We start from the raw sequence: 12,746 nt of genomic DNA, 5'->3' as shown, positions 1-12,746 counted from the left end.
AGCCAGAAATCGATAGCCGATAGAAAGAAGCAAAATTTATTTTGAAAAAAAAAAAAAGTTGAGAAACAACGCTAGAGTTTTACCGCGACTACTTTCTAGTGACAACTTGCTATTAATTTATGCAAGAGACAAGTGTGTGAATGTGTGGTCGTGCACGTGCTTCGTAATTTAAGGGTATTCTGTCTTTTTTTGTTGTTGCTCTTGGTGAGTGGTTGGGTAAGGGACGGTCGTTCCTAATATACATGAGTGCGCCACATGGGTTGTTGAGAACACCAGTACATTTTGCTTATTTGCAACATAAGTTCAGGTGCTCTGCGCATTTTTCCTCTCCAAAAAGGAGGCAGCGAAGGGACGTGGAATAAGAAGTAACTAGTAACGCGACACTTTACTTTACCACGAAAAGTTAATGAAAATACGTGACGTGACCAGGCACATTTCTGAAATGGTAACGAGTACGTTACTAAGGTAACGAAAAAATAACACGTTAACGGAAACGCTGCTACTTCTGACGCGTCGCCGCCATTATTATTGAAAGTCAGGCTCATTTGGGAGCTAATGATTAATTTAAAAGAATGATGAAAATTTAAATATAAAAAGGCGCTTTTTTATGTAGCGTTTCAAATAATGCCTTCACTTTTATAAAAGAACTTTCTCGAGTACTTTGCGTGTAGACACCTAGTGCAGTGCGCATTATCTCCTTTATTCTCTTACTCCAAAGGTCATTTTAGGTGCACATTTAAACAAATATACCGCTAAGGATGCCACTATAATTCGAGTCCCATATGTATCTGACAAGACACCGGAATATTGCTTTGTCAAAGAAAGAGGTGGTCAAACCAGAGATGCACTTCAGTGTGCTTGTCATTAAAAAACAAAAAATTAAGAGAAAATCACCAAACAAGCAAAGCTATAGACGGGTGCCACTCGACTGCTTTCACGTATGCACCTGCCTGTCTACTGAAGCTACTAAGCGTTACTGTATGATGGCTAGAATTTTATTCCTGGAAAACTTCGACGAAATTCAAAAAATGCAAAAGACGGCGCCGGATGTTGTTCGGCCTGTTGTTCCTTGCGAACTGTGTAAGCCATGTCAGATATTCTGTTGGGACATGTACTATGTAAGAGTCGCTTTGTTTTGCTGTGATTTATATTTCATTTGTTAACTGTCCAATGCTTTTATTCTTAAGATGGTAAGGAACGTTGTTAGGGAGCACCTGGACAAACACTGCCGATCGATGCCACACGAACAGCACTTGCAGCCTTGCAGGAAAACAAGTCGCAACCATGCCTTGCACAGGCGCTGCGACCTGCCGGTTCGAAGCTCTTTCGACTGAAGCGCTTTCTCTGTTCTGACACTGAAGTGGAAAACGACGACGACTGAAGTGGAAACGCCCCTTGAGCAATCACTTTGAACCTCATACTACTTGACTTCCCCCTCGGCAAACATTTCAATCCAGAGAGGAAATAAAAGTCAGTTTGAAGCTTTGGAGACAGGGCGTTTCTAGCTCCGCACTTCCTTTCTCCTAAAAGGATAGCTGCATGCTCGTTGCCTTCCTGCTTAAGAAAATGACACCCTAAAGCCCTTTGTGCACTTTGTACCTGACTTCAAAGGGATGCTCGCAGAAAAAAAAAGCAAGCCGCTTTGTATCTGACTGGTTCGCTATAATGATGTTTATTTTGCATTTGGAATAAATAATCTCTATAAAAAATTGAATAAATATGCATGGCTTGGATAAATAGAGAAAACATAGTCTGGTGAGAAAATTGATGGGATACATAAGTGCGCCCTCAGGAGTTACAGGTGACGGAGGCCTTCCTTTTTCTGGAGTACTTGCGCGCGATGTAAACAACTTGACATAAATATATAATACTGCCTGACAAACCTTGAAGACGGGTTAGATGATGCATAGCAACTTAGTGAAAGGTAATAGCGCAGAGAAAGACACAAATCCCTAGCGCATGACCTGCGTCGTTCTTTTTCGGATGTGTATGTCTTCCAGTGCGCTGTTACCTTTCGGCAAGTTGATATCTTTCTAGTGTTTTTATTATAGTTATACGTACGTACGTGAATGCGTGTATGTATGTATGTATGTATGTATGTATGTATGTATGTATGTATGTATGTATGTATGTATGTATGTATGTATGTATGTATGTATGTATGTATGTATGTATGTATGTATGTATGTATGTATGTATGTATGTATGTATGTATGTATGTATGTATGTATGTATGTATGTATGTATGTATGTATGTATGTACGTACGTACGTACGTACGTACGTACGTACGTACGTACGTACGTACGTACGTACGTATGTATGTATGTATGTATGTATGTATGTATGTATGTATGTATGTATGTATGTATGTATGTATGTATGTATGTATGTATGTATGTATGTACGTACGTACGTACGTATGTATGTATGTATGTATGTATGTATGTATGTATGTATGTATGTATGTATGTATGTATGTATGTATGTATGTATGTATGTATGTATGTATGTATGTATGTATTGTCTTTGCCAAAAGTAACCAGGCTGCTCTTAAGGTTGCCGGAAGAGGCACGCGGTCGTGTGGCGGCGTTGCGCTCGCTGGCACCTACCTGCCGGTGCTCGTCAGCTCCGAGTATGCAGCAGCTGACGTAACTTCACACCCTCACTATCGTTCTTTGAATAATAAGACTTCGGGGTGTATGATATCTGCGCTCCGTTTTCACATGTGCGATGCCCGGTTGGGCTGTGCGATGGCGCTCAGTATAGCAGGTGATAGTAGGGAGGGTGTGCTCTGGTTGTTCGTTTCTAGAGCGAAGATGATAGGTTTGCGAGACAGTGTTGGTCTGAAATAAAGGGTTCCGCGAATAATAAATTATTCACGTGTTCTTAATGGCTAACCGGCAGGGAGGTTTCATTAAAGCTTGTTACTTAAACAAAAGCTTACCTACATGCAAGTAAAAGAATTTAATAAAATCAATCATCGCATTTATTTATACACAACCTACTCTAGGGGCTAACACACGCTTGAAAACTTTAAATTGAGATAAGTCGACTTGAAAGGATTTAAACCTCTTCTCATAAGTTTGTACCGGAGCCACGGCAGTGTGGCAGTACGCAAGGCACCACGGATAAATCATATTGAAACTTCTAGGTGCGTTATCATTGCTTAATTTACAGGCGCATCAAACACACAGAAAAGCACAATTGTGCTGATGCGTCTGAGCATTGCATTACAGACCACAAGCAGGTGTAAATATATAGCGAAGAACGCGACTTATAATATCTGCTTCAAGCAATCGCCAAAAAGTGCGAATAGCAACGTATTGAGCGCCCTCGCTGGACACAACCAGGCTCCGCACATGTGAACATGCAGCCCGCTAATAGTGCAGTTTAGGTTATTATCCTCCAAAAAGGAAAGTGAGGGTGAAAAGGTACTTGAGTGGTTGTATCCTTGGAGCTGGCGAGCATCGACAAGCCCCAGCGAGCATAATGCCGCCATAAGGCCGCGTGCCTGTTCCCGCAGGGTTCGAAGCAACGTGGATACTTTTGAAGCGAAAACTTCACTTCAGCAGGTAGTTCAGCCTCCAGCGTAAGACCAGCTTTCATCTTCAAGTGACTTTGACAGATACTGCGCCTTTTTTTTCTTTTAAAACCTGAGATTGCGACAGGCTGCCTGGGTAGATAATGATAATTAGGTGCTTTTTTTTCACAAAGTAATCTAGGGAATTGTAAAGGTAAGAACTCGAACGCATCCAGGGTATCAAATACCCAAGTTTATCAGGGGAAATTGATTTTTGCTAGGAAGTGTCTTCTTCATCTTCAATCTTATCTACTGTAGGAAGTTATCTTCCTGCAGTAGATAAGAGAGTTAGTTCAAGCGGTTTTCAAAGCCTGAATTAGAATGTTCTTGTCATGCCGAATCATAATGTTGATACATTCTTTCCATTCATTAAGCTGGGTAGCGTTCACGCACCACAGCATGACGAAAAGGAGGTAGTGCTCACCCCAAACAAAATATGGCAGTATCGTGAATGATTACAGAGAAGAACATTAAGGGCTCATTCTTTCCTTTTCAAGCAACAGTGGACAAGTAGTCGATGTGTATACATAAGGAAACAGTGCAGAGACGCATGCACAACTGTAACTTTGGTTATTTATTAGCTCGAGGGCAATTATTTTCAATTGGCTAACATAGTGCAGTTGTAGAGCATATCGCAGGTACATTTTGCGAAGAGGTTCTTCGTATTTTATAATATAACGCACAAAACATGATTAAGTGAATAATAAAGCAAATTATCAAACTCTTATTTATGATTTTAGGGAGAAATCTTGTTTGGCTTTTTTTCAGTCCATCAGTATAAAGGATTAGTCTTTTTTTAAATTTTCCTAATGAGCAACATGGATCTAAATATGTCCAAAGAAATATTACGCTTGTGAGACCTCATTTGGTTGCTTTTAATGTATTTCACATTTTTAGAATAAAGCCTATTTAGCATTGTCTCGGCATCAAATAAGAAGCCGTTTGTGGTTTGAATGATAGGGAAACATTTAAGGCAAATTGGCCAAAATTTCACAGGCAGTGATGTCAGTGCGTCGAAGACAACTGAATAAGCTTTCTAATGCAGATTTTTGATGTCCGATATTTGAAACGATATTGCCGAATTAAAGAGTATAGAAAGGGGCCACTTTTGGGTGACCACATGAAGTGCCGTATTCTGTTGCATGTTGTTCTTATGAGCACGTTTAACAAAAAACCTCTTTGGTTTATCGGGTTTAACGTAACAAACAAATTCAGGCTACAAACGACAAAGTAATCAATATCTTCGAAAATTTCGACGTCACTCCTGGTGTTATCAACTTGCACCAGTATCGTACAGTAAACGGGCATTTTTCCTTCGTGAAATACCACCGCCGCAGAAGGGATCGTAACCTTGACATTGCGGTAAGCAAACAAGCACTGCTACCACCGAACCAGCACTGCGGTGCACGCTTAATAAGCACTTAAATTAACTTATGTGTCTGGGTTTATCTGGCCCGTTCTTTTACGTGTTCACAATAACAGGCCATTATGAAGACTCGGTCATGTTTAGTTTGTACAGACATTGTAGGAGATTAGCTTTTTTGCTTTCTTGGAGATGGATTGAAAATACTCAGAGCATAAAACGCGTTACAACGGCTGCAAACACGAGTAAAACAAATTACCAAGAGAAGGGACATCAAAAGTTGCGGCGGTTTCCAGGCGGGTTTTTACTCCTCGGAAAACCATAAGCGCACTGTCTAGATAAAAACAAAAAACATCGTTCCAGCCAGCAAGGCCAGATCAGAAAAAAGAAAGTGTATGGAATTAACCCCCCCCCCCCCCCCACACACACACACATACCATTCGTTAATGAAACAAGCACTAATTGCAGCCATGTCCCCAGTTATGGCATATCTAAGCAACGAAAAAAAAAACAGCTCCTGCGCCTATAATCAAGGAAAATGACTAGGCTGCAGCTTCATATTGTTAGTTTGGTCAGTCAGATCTAATGGCGTGTCGGACGCAGAGCTTATTTTGTCACTCTGCGAGAAGCAAATTGCCTTTTCTCGGCAGGACAAAAAGCAAGAAACCACGTAAAAATATTGGAATCGTAATTATTTGGAACAATGGGCACGCCGCCTTTGTCTGATTTCACAAATGGCTAGAGTAAACTGCATTTTGCTGCTATAGACTAGTGTTGCATCGGGAGCTGGAGATAAGGCAAATGGTTTGACGTCAAACATTACGTAATGGCAAGCTGAAGCGAAATATTCTTCCTCAGTAATTTGGAAACCTGAACTTTTCTTACGCAAACAAGCAGTCGTGGTTTTAATGCAGTAAAGCGTATATAAATTTCTGCTCACTCTTATAACCCCCAACGCTAATTATAGCCTCCTTATCATTGCTTTTAGATTTACCTGCCCTATTCTAAAATCTCTCAAGCAAAATATCTTAATGAGGTCCTGCGATAAATTTTGAGGACATTGCTGACGTCAGCTTTGTTATGTGCTACCACTGATTGGTTGAAATTCATTAAATTTTACGTCTTCTTTAGCGAAGGTGCCGCAATGTCCTTCATTACTTCGGCGCCCGCTACACATTGCAGAATTTAACTTTTTTTCCACAACAATTTCTTTATCCAGTATTTTTCACCACCCCGCTATATACGCTGGCCAGAAAGCAAAGCGACGATGCGCCTTACGGTGATAACGCACATCTCTTTAAAAGTTCACTTCATTCCTTGCACAATATGGGATATCTTTGCAGATCAAAAAATGAATGGGCAAAATATAAACTACTGCCTATACAAGTATTTCAAAATTTCCTCGCAACATCGGGATTTAAGCCGAAGCTGTCTCATGGGACGATCGGTTGGGTTGCTGTAATGAAAAGTTTATATTCCGCCTTTGTTAGTCTTTCTGTCCTTTGATGTCGGCTCAAGAGGTGCACACCAGGTCGATTTATGGTTTTTTTTCCCGCGTGCCCTGCAATTGTTGCTCTTTGGCAATTTTTGAACAACTCAAAAAATTTGGGAAAAGAAAATTTATTGTGGAGAAAATGAAAAGACCACCCACAGAAGCAAACCTAGGTATACAACAAGCTGCAGGCTGATGATCTGCTAAAGATGAAATGGGCATAAAGTAATCAATCAAGGAAATCTGAAGATCACTTTTCCAAGTTCCTAAGAATGCACCTCCATCCTTCGCCATGAATTATTGGGGTGAATGAGTCATATATCACTTCGAAACCAAGATATGGAAGAGGAAAAACGCGCTTAGCTGCCTCTGCCTTGCTTCACCTTCAAAGTTATGACTGCGAAGGTAGAGACAAACTTGAACCGCACTATAGTTGGAGCTGCTTACGGGCTCTATTATCGAAAGTGTGATCTGAAACGCATTCTTATATCCGCCAGAATGACGTTCAAATTGAAAGTATACTTAGACGATTATCAATTGGTGATGAATGCTAGCGCCAGTAGAAACTAAGATGATATTTTAAAGCCCTCTTTAGCGGTGATGGAAGACCGATTTCTTAAAGAAAACTGATGACTTCGTGAAAATTATTAAAATATTTGAGAATTTTTTCTAAAATACAACAGAGAGGAATGCAGCGCATTTCTTCTTATTTAGAATTTAGTTTTACCGGAAATAAATGCTTTATAAATATCATTAGCATTCCTTTCTTTCTTTCACTTTCTATAGCAAGAAAACCTTCGTTTCTTCAACAGATAAGACGACAACGTCTTGTAACTTTTAATTATAAACGAACACATAACATTGAATTCTTCAGAGGGCGGTTTACTGTTCAATTTTCAACCTTAAACCCACATCAAAACTTGGTAGCTAGACAGGCCTTCATTGTTCTTATTATGCTATTCGGTTCGAACTGTTGTGATGATATGATTTGACTAAGTGCACCTTCATATTTCTAATACGTTCTTTCCAGCCACTTCTTGAATGAAAACATTGTGAAAAACACAGATTTTATTTTGATTGCACTTTTGATATCCACGGGGAATCAAAGCGGACAAGCGCGAGAGAATAACATTGTACAGTGCACGCTAAGGTTTCACATTTAAATATATGCCTCCACATTCATACTAGAGGATCATCAAGTCATATCAAGAAAAAAGGAAAATTTAGTGCCCCTCCCATGTTTTTTTTTTTTCATTTTTGCAAGCAAAGCAATCCAACTAGATCAAGAATTGAGATATCGGAAAGAAAAACAAATCTCGCTCATTGACGCTCGCAAACTTCTGTTTTGGGGAAAAGGATCGCGCTTCTTGATAACCTGCATATACAACTTTTTTTTCGCGGATTACATATCCACGTACACTCATGAATTAGTAGATAGGCATTTATGAGGGATCAATATCCCCCATTTATGGGATAAGGCTGAATTTAGAGAAAAAGAAAGCAAGAGCTTCCATTGATTATGACTCTTCCCTGTTTTTGGAAAGTCGTTTTGTATTTTCCTCTCTTGAAATGCACCCCCCCTGCCCCTGAATTCAGTACTGAACTCTTGCTCATCACTGAAAGGCTTTTATTGCAGTGGTAATTATATTAATGAAGGAGTGCTATTCTTAAATGTGAACCGTTCTTCATGTGAAATGAAATGACCACCTATACTACTGTAAAATTGAAAATGTACCATACAATAGGACTAAAACTAGACTTAAGTTTTGGAAATTTCAGTCTGTACCATTGTTTTACAGATTTCCGTGCCACCGTGGTCCTTTCAGCGAACACAAAAAGTGAGCGTGTTTACGTAATCTTTATGAGCAATAAAGACCTCAGTTTTTGTACATCGAATACCGGATACGGACGATAATTCGTCTTGTGTCATATTACAAATATGTTTGAAAGCGATGCCTTCTATATACAGTATACAGGAATCAATTGTTTTCCGCGACTAAACCCACCGAAAAATACACGGAGGCAATTGCCAGATCATAGATGCTTCTCGGTTTATTAAACAAGCGTGTGAGCATAAAACAGATGGTGAGAGCCACTCTGAACAAATATATACTTCAATGTTCAACAAGAATTTTACTCGAATATTTTTTTAATATTTTATAGTACAACGTAATCACTTTGTCATCGCCTCGTAATTTCGCTATTCACTAAGAAAGCAGAAGTAGTAAAAAAATCGCTGAACTAATTTTGCATGCCCTTTATCCGTGGGATTACCATCGTGTAATGATGACTTGCAACCATGCTCTTACGCTCGTCATGTCAAAATTAATTAGCGGCTGAGCAGCACGCAGCAGCAAGGAAAATATGCGCTGTTTCTGGAACCGTGATAAAAGATTTACGCGACGGGATGACAGGCGATTACCGAAGCGTTTCATCGCGTTTTTGTTCAAAGACCTTCCAGTGTTTATGGAAGATGAATGTTTTGAAGATTTAAAATATTTCGTTTCGCAAAGAGGATGTCTTGCATACAATTTATTGATGCATGGTTGAAGTCGATGTACCTTGCTTGACGGCGTATATTTATTCAAGAAAGCGCGGGCACCTGGAGGAGGCTTAAATGGTTTCGCTAGTATGTAGGTCCGAAAATATATTACTGCAGTTGCAAATCAAAGGATTGAGATGAAATGAAACTTAACTTATGCAAAAATACTTGAAATCTACTGATAAAGTGTCCGCAGGTTTCTGACGCCTCATAAGAGCTAAAATTACAGAGCCCTTCATCTGATCTTGAGAAAAGTCTGATAATCTTATTAAAAGGGCCCCATAAAGCGCAAGCGGTTAATTCGTATGATTAGTCACCAATGCGTTATTAGTGAACTTCACCTGCACAAAACCTGCAAGGAGTCCGAAGCCCTCATGGCACAAAGTATCAGGGGACATAGAGTTTCTTTCGTTTTATTAACTGCGAGCTCCTTTTAAAATCTCTGTTTTCATTTTTTACGCTGTGTTTCGGCGAAATCTTTAGGTTCACATTTCGACACGCGAAATGTTCATTGAAGGGCAAACAATACAGAGAAGCGAAGGTCACAGGACGTCACCACAAAGTGGTCAATATAATTGCGAAGAGCAGCCAATGGTCTTTGCCGTCAAGAAGTGGTCAAGGTGAGTACCTGGGTTTTGAAAGAAGTAGATCCACAAATCTCACAAATAAAATACTCTAGAGAGCGTAGCAGAGTGCGGTACCCTTCCACGTAGAGAGTAAAGGAAGGAAACTGGACGCATGGTTTTTTTAGATAGTTCATTTATGGTATATCTTATTTCCAGTGATCTGAACAAAGCACGCCAGGTAATAAACTCTTTATTGCATTTCAATGAACACTATTACGCAGTGTTTGGAAAGCTTCGTGACGAAACTATTTACCAACATCCTTTTGTCATGCCAGGCACGTGAAAAGCTAGCGCAGGCAACCAGAAATCTAATAATAATCGTTCTTGCTCAGCTCATCTTGAGCATGTAGGTCCATTGCCCGTTTTTTGGCAGGAGTGTACAATACCCCGCTTTGACGCTTGCTATTATTTGTAGCTGTTTTGGCTGTTTTACATTCAATTGCATATTGTTCCCTTACATAATTTGCACCTTATCATTTTATCAACGTTTGCAGCTTTGTTCAAAATAATGTATATTTCAGTTGTGCGATTTCCTTGATCAAAATTGCATGCTTACTGAGGAGTCGAAAGTGCCAAGAACTGCAAGTAGTGAGTTCCGTAATTTACTTGGTACGGTGTGAGAAGGCGCATGTAGTGAGTGCCACTCAACACGGACGCAAAACGGACGAATTATTAAAGTTAAAGTCGCATCTGACGCTCTAATTAAAAGCACTGATTTCTGCGTTTACTTAGAGAAGAGGTATCGCATGGCACGCACTAGAAGTGTTGAGCAACACTGTGCATCAAGGGAGGGCGTGCTCAACGCTGAAATCTCTCTTCAAGCATCACTTGCCGAAAGCAGCTCTGATGATTAATGCAGGTCCGTCAAGAACACTAGTTGTTCAACGTTGAGCCGACAAAGGCAGGGGAAAATTTTGATTACTGCCATTTTCTAATGCGCGTGTGCCAGCACTGATTCCTGGGAGACATCATGTTGGATACATGCAATGGCGGCAGAAGCAATCACCAGGAGGGTTTATTCTTTGCTTAAGCGCTATTGAAAAAAGAATACACTCAACGTAAATGTTGTAAGAGTAAATTAGAAATGCCCTACAATGAATAAAACAAACACGCTGAGGCAAAATAATTCACGTTAGTTACGTATAGTGGCACTCACCCGAGGCAGCCTCGTGGAGAAACGCACTAAGTCCGACTTTTTCTTTATTCCTTCTCCTGCTTCTGCCCTCAAAGCAGTTCCACCCCTTCCTTTGTAGTGTGAAATGGGAAAAATATAAACAACAAAATCAGAAATGTCTAGATACACACGGCACGTTGCGCGACTGGTGTACCATGGTAACCATGGTCGTCTTGAAAGTATGAAATAAAAAAAGGAAACGTAACGACAGTTTTCGCAGATGGGTTCTGGTCATCCACTGTTCAATTTTTTTCTAAAAGAAGTGGGTTACAGGAAGTCACCAAGGATTCAAAATCCTTCAGCAGTTCGCTTCTTATCCCTAACATACTCATGATGTCTATTGCTATGTGGTACGAAATGCAGCGTATGCATTTCTCGAATCAGAGCCTTTTCATTGTTTGGGCAGCGGTCGTAAGCATGCCAAATTTTTTGTTTATCAAAATCTTATTAGAAGTAAACTTTCATTTTACTCTAGGATGTGAGTAACTTTGAAGAAAATCCAACAATGTTAGGATAGAGGTGAAATCAAGATCCAATCGCACGAATATAAATTGATGAAAACCCGTCGTGCAAGGCACAGCACCAGGGCCAGGTAAAAAAGATGAATATGCTGCTGCGGTGATGGCGTACTCGTCTGATGCAGTGGACTACGAATCTTTTCTGTTGGCATCCGTGTAGTTATGATAGCCACTCGTGACTATCAATCGTTTCGTTTATTTTAACTTCAAGCACTGCCTATAAGCTACCACTTTCGAGAGGCCAAGGACAAGACAAGGAAGAGAATTGTGCGAAGGAGATCTCAAGCGCTAGCACATAAACGTATAAACGCAGTCTTATGCCTAATTAATTATTACTATCATTATCATGTGAACTATATTCAAGCAGGCGTCTAACATTTCTATTTAATTAACCTGGTTTTTGCCACGTGCGCACACTACAGCCTTGGAAATTTCCGAACTTTCTGCCGGCCACTACGGCGCTTTTCTCCCCTTGGTATCCAGCGACCATTGGTTACTTTCCACTCGTTATACATGCCGTGCCATGCTCATTTCTTTTTAAATTTTTTCTCTGGAATGTTATTACTTGAGTTATATCTCCAACTCGCTCTGCACGCTTCCAGTCTTTTAACATTACTCGTACCATTCTCCGTTTTGTAGCTATTTGCGTTGTCCTCAGTATATGTATAATCCAGTATATGCAGAAACCTTTTCGTTAGCCTACCCGTTTCAGCTCCTTGGTTGAGTAGCGGTTAGATGCAACTGTTATATATTTTCCTCTTTAGGAATACTGCTAAGCTGCTATTTTTTATCTTAGCCTAAATACAAAATGCACACCAGCCCATTATGGTTTTACTAGTTATGTTTCTTCGTGGTCAAGTTTAGCGACAACTGTAGTTGTTTTATGTAGACGTTTGTTTTACTACTTTCCATGTCTTGCAACCTATCGTAAACTGCAGTCCATTAATAAGGCCGCTGAAAAGTTTCCCGCTTTCTGCATATTATTTTTAGTCCTACCATTCTGGGTTGCTTGTTTATGTCATTGATCACTCTTTGCTCTTCGTCCTCCTAACTGTGCAGGGCAATGTTGCTTCCGAATCGCAGAATAGTGACATTCTTCGTCAACCCTGTTCCTATATGCAGGTATATCGCACTTTTTAGTAAAACGGGGAATAATAGCTCTGGTGAATAATAGCTTAAGATAATTTTATTGGGTTCTTTATTGAAGACTACGGTTGCGGTGGTGCTGCTATATAGTATTATAGAGCCCCGGTTACAGCGCTGGCAGGTATGTTCGTTCCTCAGGAAGCCGCAAAGCAGAATTAATAGGCCGCAGCTGCTTGCTTATCACAATTTTATATTCTATAGTCGTGTGCCGTAGATTATAAATTGAAATGTCGGGATTTTTAGCGAGTTGTAAATAATATCGGCATGCTTATTTACCTACATTAGGAATACTGGTCAAATCGG

This window comes from Amblyomma maculatum, chromosome 5 (genome assembly GCF_055883805.1).
Source record: "Amblyomma maculatum isolate TAMU_Amacu chromosome 5, ASM5588380v1, whole genome shotgun sequence".
NCBI lineage: Eukaryota > Metazoa > Arthropoda > Arachnida > Ixodida > Ixodidae > Amblyomma > Amblyomma maculatum.
This window is presented reverse-complemented; position numbering follows the sequence as displayed.